Here is an 11386-nt window from a genome sequence, read left to right on the forward strand (position 1 = left end):
AGGTTGGACTTCTAATATTTAGCTAGCTAGCTAGTTGAGACGACGCCAGCCTTTAATCGACACGTTTCTTGTGTCGAGATTAAAACTACCAGGATCCGATTACACTGCTGAATACGGAGAGCACTCACAGGGTCATGTTCACCAGTGCCAACACTAGCTAGCGTGTCCACAGCCTAACGAGGAGAGCTTTGGGAAAGTTGGAACGAACATAAACACACGTTTTAAGTCATAAATGTTGTTTGTATTTATTCTAATATTGTATGTTATATTGTTTTAATGCCCACACAGTGAACTCTTATATTCTGATTTTGATAGATGCCTATAATATCGTTACTTTAATATATATAATATAAAAGATTTATTTATTTTTTGCCCATACATTTCATACATTGTTAAAGCAGTATTTTCCACGTGGATCTTGCAGTTGCATGATTCACAAGTGCTTTACTAGTTCACTATTCATTACATTGCAAAGCTAAAGGTAGCTAATCATGATAGCTAATGTGATTTATTGGGTAGATCTTTGGAAGATGCTTTCCAGTATGGAGTTTACTGAAAACTGTAAACTGATTGTTTTGATGTGTATGGATGTTTCTAAAAAGCTGTGGCTGGTGTTCTTGTGTTCTGCTGTAGGACTCTGCCTAAGCAGGCACTAAGCCTACTCAATCCTTCAGTCAAAAGTCTGTGGCATTTGCTAAACTGAAACTGAAACAACTGAAAAAATGATGATGCCAATTATTTATATAAACACGTCACACACAGAATGCAGCTCAAAGTGCTTTACAACATTAAGTAACAAAAAATTAGAAGCAAACACCAAGGTAAAAAAGCAAAAAACATGTGAATGAAAAATGATGGCATTAAAGAAATTAAAATATGAAAAAAGATATCATATGGGTATAAATAAAACATCTAAAATAAACAAATTATTTCTGTTTAGTAATGCAAGTCCAAGGATGTGGGTAGTTGCTTTTTAAGGCTGTTGATGGTGGGTACCTGATGAATATTTATTGGTAAAGTGTTCAGAGCTTTGGTGCGTAGTGGATAAAAGCTGTTTTGCCATTTTGTTTTTGTGCTTAATTTTTCAACATCAAGCAAGCATTTGATGACCTTTGAGCATGATATGGAATATATTCTGTCAGGCCTTCAGAAACGGTCAGTTCTAAGAGAAACAGGCAGCCTATGTTCCAGTAGTAGTAATGTCAGTAGTAATGCCAGAACAGGTGTGTATATATGTGCCTGCCTCTGTTGTGGTTTTCGGCAGTCCAACGAACAGTGCGTCACAAGAAACAAGAAAAAGGCATGGGTCCGCGTTGCACCCTTTGGAACAGTTACCCACAAACTTGGTTTCCTTGTGGTTTCCTGTAGTTTCCTGTAGTTACCTATAGTGTCTCCAGATTTATAAACTTTGGCTCGTACAGGGCTCTGCAGTTATGAATAATTTATGAACTAACCAAGCTTTAATTATTTGTCTAAGCTTTTGTTTGCACAGGCCTATAATTATACAGTGTACATATGCTACACACAATTTAATTAATACTCTTGTTTACTCTTAAAGCTGGAGGAAGTGATTTTGTAGTGTAAGCTAGTTTTGTGAAAAAAGAAAAAGAAAAAAATCCCTCCCCATGCGTTCAGTCTTCTTTTCAAAGCCACCTACCCAAAACACGAGTGAGCACAACCTGACCTGAGTAAAGCGTGGTCTCAGAAATCCATGCTTCGAAGATGTGGAAATTCTTGCCAATTTTTGGCATCCATGCTCTTTGTCTCGTTGTGCAAACTCAACCTCAACAATATTATGCCAACCAATTGATGAATTTATCAATGTTATTGTTAGATTATGTCAGTAAAAAACATCAGGAAGTGAGGTACAAGGTTTTTGTGACTGTGATATGTTTAAAAAGCTTTATAATAATGTAATTATTTTTTCTACCATAGGCACTGGTTTACAGCGATGCCTTGAGGATACCTGCAGGGTCTTCAGCTGTTGTGGTTGCCATGAGTCAGGTAGCCTTTTGCTTCTGTGCCATTTAACAGTTTTGCCGATTACCATCAGCATTGTCTTATGCTAAAGTAAGCCTTTGACAGCAAAGTAATGGGCCGGTTAGGGGTGAATACGGTGACTTCTTGTAATAGCACCTCATCAAGACTTATATTTTACTCATAACATCAGCCTTTGTTCTCCTGTTTAAAATTCTACTCATGATTGTGCACACACTGCATTACACTACATTGTATAAGACCAGAGTAAGAACTTTTAAACTTAGCAGGGTGGAGTTCAGCCTTCTAACTGTAATAACCATTGTTTATTAGTGGTGCAAAGATTAATTGACTAGATGACAATTAGTTGACAGCTAATTAAATAGTCGATTAGTAGTTCTTGGGCTAGGAATGGTTATACTGAGCAGACTGTCTGTCTCTTGATTGGAAGGTGTGGATAAAACCATTATGGAGCTGCTTATTGTACCTTAATGAAATTGTGTGTGTTTTTAGGGTAATGAGGAATGAATTCTATGAGCGTTTACATTCTTATGGTCTAACAACATTGTTTTCAACCATAGGTACTTTAGCCACTGGTCTTCGACGCTGTCTCAATACCACCTGCAGAGTCTTCTGCTGTTGCGCCTGGAAGGAGTCCGGTAATGTCCTGCTTCTGTGGCATTTTAACACGCCTTTGCTAGTTGACATTATACTTCTGTCATACTAAAGTGAGACATAAATGGGGTGATTGTATTAGGTGGGGGTAGAGATGGGGAAGGTGGTCTGTACTACAAGTCCATTGTGATATTTATATTTCATTAGAAACATCAGTTTCTAATTTTTTGTTTATTCTGTGGTATTTTCTCTCCTATTTTGTGTTTGCAGCGGATTGTGTTGAGAAACTCTCTGTGGAGGAATCCCCTAATCGCAGTTCTACACGGCCCTGGAGCTTTGGTGTTTCGGCCAACCCAGATGTACTTGCATAGATGCGTAGATCAACGGGCAAGTTCCATAATATCAAATGTCTACCCAAAGCTCAAGCTCTTTAAGGACTCCTTTTCTGTAAGAGCTATTTCTGCCTTTAACTTTTGCTCCTTAACACTTTCGTAATGTTGCAGCTTTTTTAAATTCAACAATTATGAATTGAGCTATAATTCTTTATCTAAGCTTTTGTTTGCACAAGCCTATCATTATACAGTGTACATAAACTATACTGCTTTCAGTTTAATTAATACTTCTAAAGCTGAAGTAAGTGATTTTGTAGTGCAAGTAACACTACAAAAAAAACATACGTCCACTTCCCCAAAACATGAGTTTCCTGAGTAAAGCAGATATAAGCAGTAAGCATAATCAAAGAAAAATGTGCATCTCCAAAATGGCAACAAAAGAAAAAAACCTTAGCTTTCAATGGGAAAATAGTTTATTCCAAGTCATTTTGGAGCATTTCGGTTGTTCCAATCATCCAGAAGTAATTTCAGTGTTTAGAGCAACTACAAGGTTCAAATGATGAGAATAGCTAAAAATTTAAAAAATGTTTTTTTCATTGGACAGCAGCAATAAGTAGCCATATTGGCTTCATAATTTAAGAAAATACAAAACAAATTCCCCCATAAACAAAGCAATTTTTTGTCCAACAGAAAAAAGCAATATTGCATTTGCTTTCCAGGCCTTTTTTTGTTGTTCTTGTTAGAAGTGCAATATGTCCTGTGGTGTCCACAGATTTTATTATTATTTATTAATTTAATTTTTTTTGCTCCTTTTTTTTTTTTTGGAAGCGTTTGATTAGATTTCTATCAGAATGTAATGGTAAAGATACAAAAATGTATCTAAAATCACCTACTCTAGTTTTAAGAGTATGTTTGCCTTTCGCAAAGTGGCTTATTATGGGTGACTTCTAGTCACCTCAGAAGATATTTTAACAGATTACTTTAATTTTAATTAGTTTAAACTAATTTAAGTATTTCTTTATTGAATTCAATTTAGAGGGAAATATGTATTAAGCCATATTTGGGGATTTAAATTAAAATATCCTAGATCAGTGTTTAAGCTTAAGGTGCATGATTTCTGATGCGGGTCCTTTTCATTCATGCTCCTTCTATGTAGTGATGCAAAAATAGGAGGCTTCAGTTGCACAGGCTGATGCTTTTTACTATAACCAGTGTGGCCATGTGCTCACTGCTCTATTAAATGAGTTGAATGTCCTGCCAATGTTGATGTTTTACAAGATGTCACGAGAAAAACAATGGTGTGCTTGGTTTTAATGTAACTTTATTCTTTCATGAGTTATTTACAAGTTTCTGACCACTTATAAAATGTGTTCAAAGTGCTGCCCATTGTGTTGGATTGTCAATGCAACCCTCTTCTCCCACTCTTCACACACTAATAGCAACACCGCAGAAGAAATGCTAGCACAGGCTTCCAGTATCCGTAGTTTCAGGTGCTGCACATCTCGTATCTTCACAGCATAGACAATTGCCTTCAGATGACCCCAAAGAGGGGTCAGATCAGGAGACCTTGGGGGCCATTCAACTGGCCCACGACAACCAATCCACTTTCCAGGAAACTGTTCATCTAGGAATGCTCGGACCTGACACCCATAATGTGGTGCACCATCTTGCTGGAAAAACTCAGGGAACGTGCCAGCTTCAGTGCATAAAGAGGGAAACACATCATCATGTAGCAATTTCAAATATCCAGTGGCCTTGAAGTTTCCATTGATGAAGAATGGCCCCACTATCTTTGTACCCCATATAATACACCATGCCATCAATTTTTGTGTTCCTACTGTCTTGAAAGAGTCTATCCAATGTGGGTTAGTGTCAGACCAATAGCGGTTATGTTTGTTAACTTCACCATTCACGTAAAAGTTTGTCTCATCACTGAACATGTTCTGTGTAAACTAAGGGTCCTGTTCCAATTTTTGTTTTGCCCATTCTGCAATTTCAGCACGCCGATCTGGGTCATCCTCGTTGAGATGCTGCAGCAGCTGTAGTTTTAAGGGTGCCATTTGTGAGTAGCTAATATCTGCCGAAGGGATGTTTGACTGGTGCCACTCTCCAGTGACATGCGGCGAGTGCTACGCTGTGGGCTCTTGCTGAATGAAGCTAGGACAGCCACTGATGTTTCTACATTAGTGACAGTTTTCATGCGTCCACATTTTGGCAAATCCAACACTGAACCAGTTTCACGAAACTTGGCTAGCAGTTTGCTAACTGTAGCATGGGAGATGGGTGGTCTCGTAGGGTGTCTTGCATTGAAATCTGCTGCAATGACCCGGGTACTGTGTTCACCAGACATCAACACAATTTCTATCCGCTCCTCACGTGTTAACCTCTGCAACATGTCAATGGCTGTAAACAAAGAGAAGCTTGTAAATAACTCATGAAAGAATAGAGTTATGTTAAAACCAAGCACACCATTGTTTTTCTCAATATTCTCAATATGTTTGTCACATGACCCTCTTCCCATTGAAAAAAATAAAGTTGGATCCAAAATGAAAATGTTTTCCCCCTCCCATATACTAATGTGCCACAAACAGGACGTTAATATCCCCAACTATTCCTATTTTATTTAGGTGTATCTACATAAATGGCCCACTCTGTACTCTCATCTGTTGTTTAATACTGTGTATTTTTTATGTTCTCATTTTCTTTTTGCTTGTTCGTCTTTTTAGCTTATGAAATATTTATTCGTCTATTGTCTGCTGTTGGTTTTCCCTCCAAATTGATGTTTGGCCAGGGTTTTACATCCCCCACTGTAAATATGTCCATGTTATTAAATCAACCTCTTTCTCTCTCTATACACTGATCTCTTTGCCTTCTTTCAGTTACCTTGTCTTCATCTTATTTGTGCTCAGCTGTGGGTCACATGCACAAAGGCTGGTTTGCCTAATTTTAAGGGGGCTTTGCACTGGGTCTCCCCTTTGACCACGTCCTTTCAGAGGTGTGAGAAGACCATGGGAGAAAATGGAGCTATATGTCATTCAGTTCAATTCAACTATAAATATGTGTATCTCTCTCACTCACTCAATTACTCACACACAGCTTCAACATCCCGAAGGTCCTCAAGTATGGGGAAACTATTTGCATGCCCATTCTTTTACACAAACACTCTTCAAATCCTGAAGGTTCTGTGGGCTTTTTCTATAAACACTGTAGTTCCCTCTAGTTTAGTTCATTTCTATATACATATAGAATACTGATACATGCTGATACAGTACAACGAAACACTGTTGGGCTAAGTCTCTGGTGCAGAATAGGTAGGACCTACAATAGTGCATGGTCTATAGAAAACACGGGACGCGGTGCATAGACAATACATTCAAAAATATTCAAATGAGCATGTGCAATTCATTATAAAAAACAGCTTAAGGGGACTTTTGCTTTGTAACAGGGTGCATTATCCCGTGCCATTAATTCATCCGTTAGGACAAACGAAAAACTTAACAGTACAGTTGCAGACAGTTTTGCATATGACCCCTAGCCAACAACCAGGTTATAGGGAGAAGTCGAACGCATTACCCATTCTGTCCTGTAGGCGGCACTAATACGCCATTCATTTGCATCTCCCTAGCATCTAATGTCTCATGATTAGTGGTCCTGAAAGTATTCGTAATAGGAAATTGACCACTGTATAGGAATAGGTTTTGAACATTAGTTAAAACGAGGTTTAAAATGAGACCTTTTGTTTTGGAGTAAAGGTTTATATAAAAATATCAGCGGTATTGTTTTTCATTCAAAAGCAACCACAGTTTTCTGGACAACTTCATGACTGTAGTATTTGAGACGGAGTCATGAGGACAGTGGACGTGGGGAGATAACATTATTTAAAGACAATTAATTTGAGAAACGTTAATTTGCATGTAGACATTTATGGGTTTTTTTTTCCTCAGTGTAGATATTACCTAATGTTTCTACTGGGTTATGCTGAAATATTGTGTTATTTAAAATTATATAAAAAAACTAATTTTCACCTGAATATAAAAATATAAAAATAAACTAGAAAGTTTCGCAGTTTTAAAACTACATGTACATACTGTACATGTATATGTACAGTACATATTGTCTCTGTAACGAGTGGTTGTAATTCTCCCTATCCACCACTAGATGGAGGCACATCCTTCCAATAGCAGAACTTCCATTCTAGACAGAGAGGCTACTCCTGAGGCTTCACATTGGACCTAAAGGCTTAAAGGATGGCAGGTCAAGCTGAAAGACTGCAAAATGTCTCTTCACGACCTTCTTGATATTCTGTTTTGACACTAGCTGTGGACTTTTTAAAGCCTAGAGGCAAACAGCACCTGCTCATTCAGACCGAAAATACCTTTGTCCCACCCCTGCTTTAGGCTACACTTAACAGAGGTTGGTAAAGTAGCCTCAAACTATGTTCAAGTAAAGGTACAGTTACCTCAGTGAAATAATGACTTAAAGACAGGTATAATACCTTACAGAACCGCAGTGGAGCTGCTTACTGTATCCAGCGTCTATCAGCCTGTAAATGAAGTGTGAAGGTGCTATTCGTTTGTTTTTTTCCCTGAAACCTAAAAATGCACAGAGATGTGACCTGCAGCACAAAAGCTGTAGCTAAAGAAACTTACTGAACATAGTGTAACGTAAGCAAGAATAAGCAAGAAATTGGCTAAATAATGCCTAAAACTGAACCGAATGAAAGTAGATTCCCTTCAGATGTGTTTAAAGCAGCAGTCCTTAATTTTTTTTTCATTTCATTTCAAAGTAGTCTTTGAAATTGGGAAGGGGTGAAAATGTAATAAATGGTATCAGTATGTCGCACAACCATCCCTGCCAAAGCCTAATATATTTATTCCAAAAACAGAGTGGTCTGGTAGGTTTTCACTGGAGTTTTCTTAGCCATGTCACATCTTTACATACTTACGTCACACACACAGCCTCTACAAGAGGATCCAGCACCGTTTGCTGGTTAGATGAGCAACCACTGCGCCGCTAATGGTGCTGATACAAACAGAACGGCTACTGCGAATATGGAGAGATATCAGAACAGCAAACTCCGTCTTCATCTGCTCATTCACCCACCGTCAAACCAAAGAAACCGACTAAACGTATGCATGTAATGTTTAGATTTACACATTCTCACAAGAGAATGTATAGTCACAAGAGAAGTATTACCAAATGGGCATATGAGATATAATACATCGTCTCAGTCATGCAAAGTATACATAGTACTCACTTCACGTCTCCACCAAATGACTATTTTATCCTTCAGACAAAAGAGAGTCTGACCTCAAATCAATGCTTTAGAAGAAACTACATGTACCAGGACTGTACAACAGCTATCTTCTCAAAAACAGCCAGTCTTGCCTAAGAAGAAGCAGTAATGCTATGTTACTGCTCTCCCCCACACAGAAGAAATGTTGTAATCTACCTCAAAGTCTGTCTGGGTACAAGTGCCTATAAATCCCAGACAGATTAAAACAATGATCTCCAGTTTAGTTCAGAGCTGATTCACCTGTGAGGAGGACTGTTATTACATTTACTGAAGGCTGCTGCCATGGCATCTTACAACCAACAGCAGTGAAATCATTTGACCAGCTGTGGCATAAATGGAGAAAAAGTGACCTCTCTTCATTTCTTTAATTTTGAGTCAAAACTGCCATTGTGTTTTTTTTTTACCCTTTTGAAAAGTAGTAAAAATAAAATTACACTGAAGCCTCAACAGTAACAGGCTCTTTTAAGACTTGCATGTCCACCCTTTATCTTTATCACAGCTTCTATTACTTTCAGGGGACTTGCTTTCAGTTACTCAACATCTAAAACTGAAGCATATTCAGCTTCTGACCATCCAAGTAATTCCAAACACATTCAGTGATGTTTAGGTCTGGACTCTGGGTCGGTCAGTCCACCAGCAGCTTCAGAAGTTTGATGTGAAAATCTTCTTCTTCTTTTGATTAATTGGAAATCTAACATACCTCCCCTCTCATACCATTCAGACATGCTCTACATTTTCCCCTGAAATCGCTGGAAAAACAATCACCAAGTATTTCTCCTAATATACTTGTAATAATGTAGGATCCATTTTTCTCACCCCAGACTAAAATGTCTGACATAGGTGGCAAACCGCTATACTGCTTATGATTAGCTGACTGCTATGTTGTTGATTTTATATTTGTATAACTTAAATAACTTACATATGTTTAAATTGAAGTTATATTTATTTAAGTGTATATCTGCTGTGGCTTTAGGGGTGTTTGTAAGTATGCAAGTAAATGTGTGTAGTGTTTTGTAATTGGTCAGGTGTCTTATAACTCTTTGTTATTAAGAAACTTCATGTTTTATATTTGCTTTAAATGTTTGTAGAGCAGAAGTATATGCTTTACTAAAACCCAATAACCCAAGGTAATAAAGAGCTTTTCTCAGTAAGGGCTTCTTGATCAACTCCACATTCTTTTAAACCCAGAGAGTTGAGTCATCTTCTTGCAGTGGAAGGATGGAGAGAAACAACCTGTAGATTTCTTTAGATCAGACGCGAGAGTGGAGCTTGCTTTTCTCCTGTCTCTCAAAAATGCAATCTGTAGGTGCTGTTTATCTGATAAGGACAGGCCTGGTGGTCATGGCAGGGTTGTAAGGGGTCACATTTTTACTGTTTTGATGATTTATCAACAACAGTTTGGCACACTGTTAATTCTTTATTTTTCAAATCACTTTCCTTCTTCTTACTGAAATTGAATTTCATAGCTAATTATATCACAAATATATAAAAATATAAATGAACACATTCAAATCGATTTCGGGAAATTTGGCTTTTGAAGATTTCTTTAAGGTACACCATTCCTTGCTGGACTCTAATCACTTGGTTATGCTTCTTTTCCATGAGATTTTGATGTATTATATGCAAAGTATTCATAGGGCAAATAATTGCTATCTTGTTTAATAACTTGGTACAGAAATTGGTGAATAAAAAGCCAGCCAGTCAGTCTGCTTTCTGGTCAGGGTTGTGGCGGGTCCAAACCCAACCAAGAATCATCGGGCACAGGGCAAAAATACACCCTGGAAAGGGTGCCAGTTCATCACAGGTTACCGTGAAAGAAATTTTCTTCTTTAATAATAATAATAATAATAATAATAATAATATTAATAATAATAATGAACTTGTGACTCGTGTCTGCTGTATCTGTAGTGCTCAACGCAAATGCAGTACAGTCGTAGACTGGTCATTCCTGGGAAAGCACACTTGTATATAACATATATTTAGCCTGGCAATTGCTTGCCGTCTGAGTTTCACAATTCAGAATAAATGTAGTTCCAGAGCAGACATCTTTTTATAGGAGTCTGAGATGGCTTTACAAGACCTTGTGGTTATAGTGGAATAAACATGCAGTGTGTTCCCGACAGATACTAAATCTGGAGGCTTTGCACAGATTGCTCAAAACAAACAGGCTGCATGGCTGACCATAAGGACAAATCTGAAAAAAAAAGGGTTCATCTATTGGAGTACAAAGCCAAAAGAAATCCAAAAGACATTCAGTTGATTTTTTTTTCTTTAACTGTAGAACGTTTTGTACATTATAGCGCTGTCAGCCAGTCGTTAACCACCAACCTGCTCAGCATTTTCAACATGATGCTTTGTTTAAACCTCAGTGCAGCTTTTAAGCAGCCAACCTGTCCAATCAGCATATTATAGTGAGCTGTATCTCAGTGTGGGTCCTGCTAACGCACATGAGGCTACAGTGCGTAATGGAAGTCTGCAGAGTGATAGAGTTGAAACCTCAGCGCTCTATAAATGGCCTGTGGTGAGCTGGCCCAACACAGCAGTCCCTTTGGGGGACACACCCTTAGTTTCACGCTTCTTCCTGCCCACTGTCTCCAAGCAGCAGGGCTGACAGCTGGACTCCTGATTTACCCTGCAGTGGAACGCCACTATTTCTGCTGAATTCTTGAACCAGCTCAAAGCTAAATCCACTCATCAGAGCTGGGTGGCACCCCTAGCAACAGTTTATGCTAAATACATTTCAATAAAGAGGTTCCAACCAAAAACAATGCATCTCCATGGACAGTTTTTAACTCACTGACTACTTCAATCTGGCAGTTATTCTTTACATTGCATTACAATCCAGATATTTATGATGGATGGACCAGAGGTTCTACACAATTTTCATTTACAAGCTGCCTTGTGCAAATATATAGCAATATATATATATATATATATCAGTGTGTGTACATTACATACATAAAGTATATAAAGTGTATATATATATATATATATATATATATATATATATATATATATATATATATAATGTAAGTTTCACTTCACCTGTCATTGGTGTTAATGTTTTGGCTGATTGGTGTTTATACACATCAAAGAACTCACATAAAAAAATTAAAAAAAACATTCCATGGTACCTTAAAAAAAGCAAGCAAGATTTAATTCACAT

The 11386-nt window shown here is 37.8% G+C and overlaps 1 long non-coding RNA gene across 1 annotated transcript; it reads left to right on the forward strand.

Moving 5' to 3' along the window:
• The first annotated feature begins 1959 nt into the window (after nucleotides 1-1959).
• On the forward strand, nucleotides 1960-2950 carry LOC140573470 (uncharacterized). Its single transcript, XR_011980661.1, has 3 exons — nucleotides 1960-2004; nucleotides 2559-2636; nucleotides 2863-2950. It is a non-coding gene; the product is annotated as an uncharacterized lncRNA (long non-coding RNA).
• The last annotated feature ends 8436 nt before the right edge of the window (nucleotides 2951-11386 follow it).

The sequence above is a fragment of the Salminus brasiliensis genome, chromosome 12 (assembly GCF_030463535.1).
Source record: "Salminus brasiliensis chromosome 12, fSalBra1.hap2, whole genome shotgun sequence".
Lineage (NCBI taxonomy): Eukaryota > Metazoa > Chordata > Actinopteri > Characiformes > Bryconidae > Salminus > Salminus brasiliensis.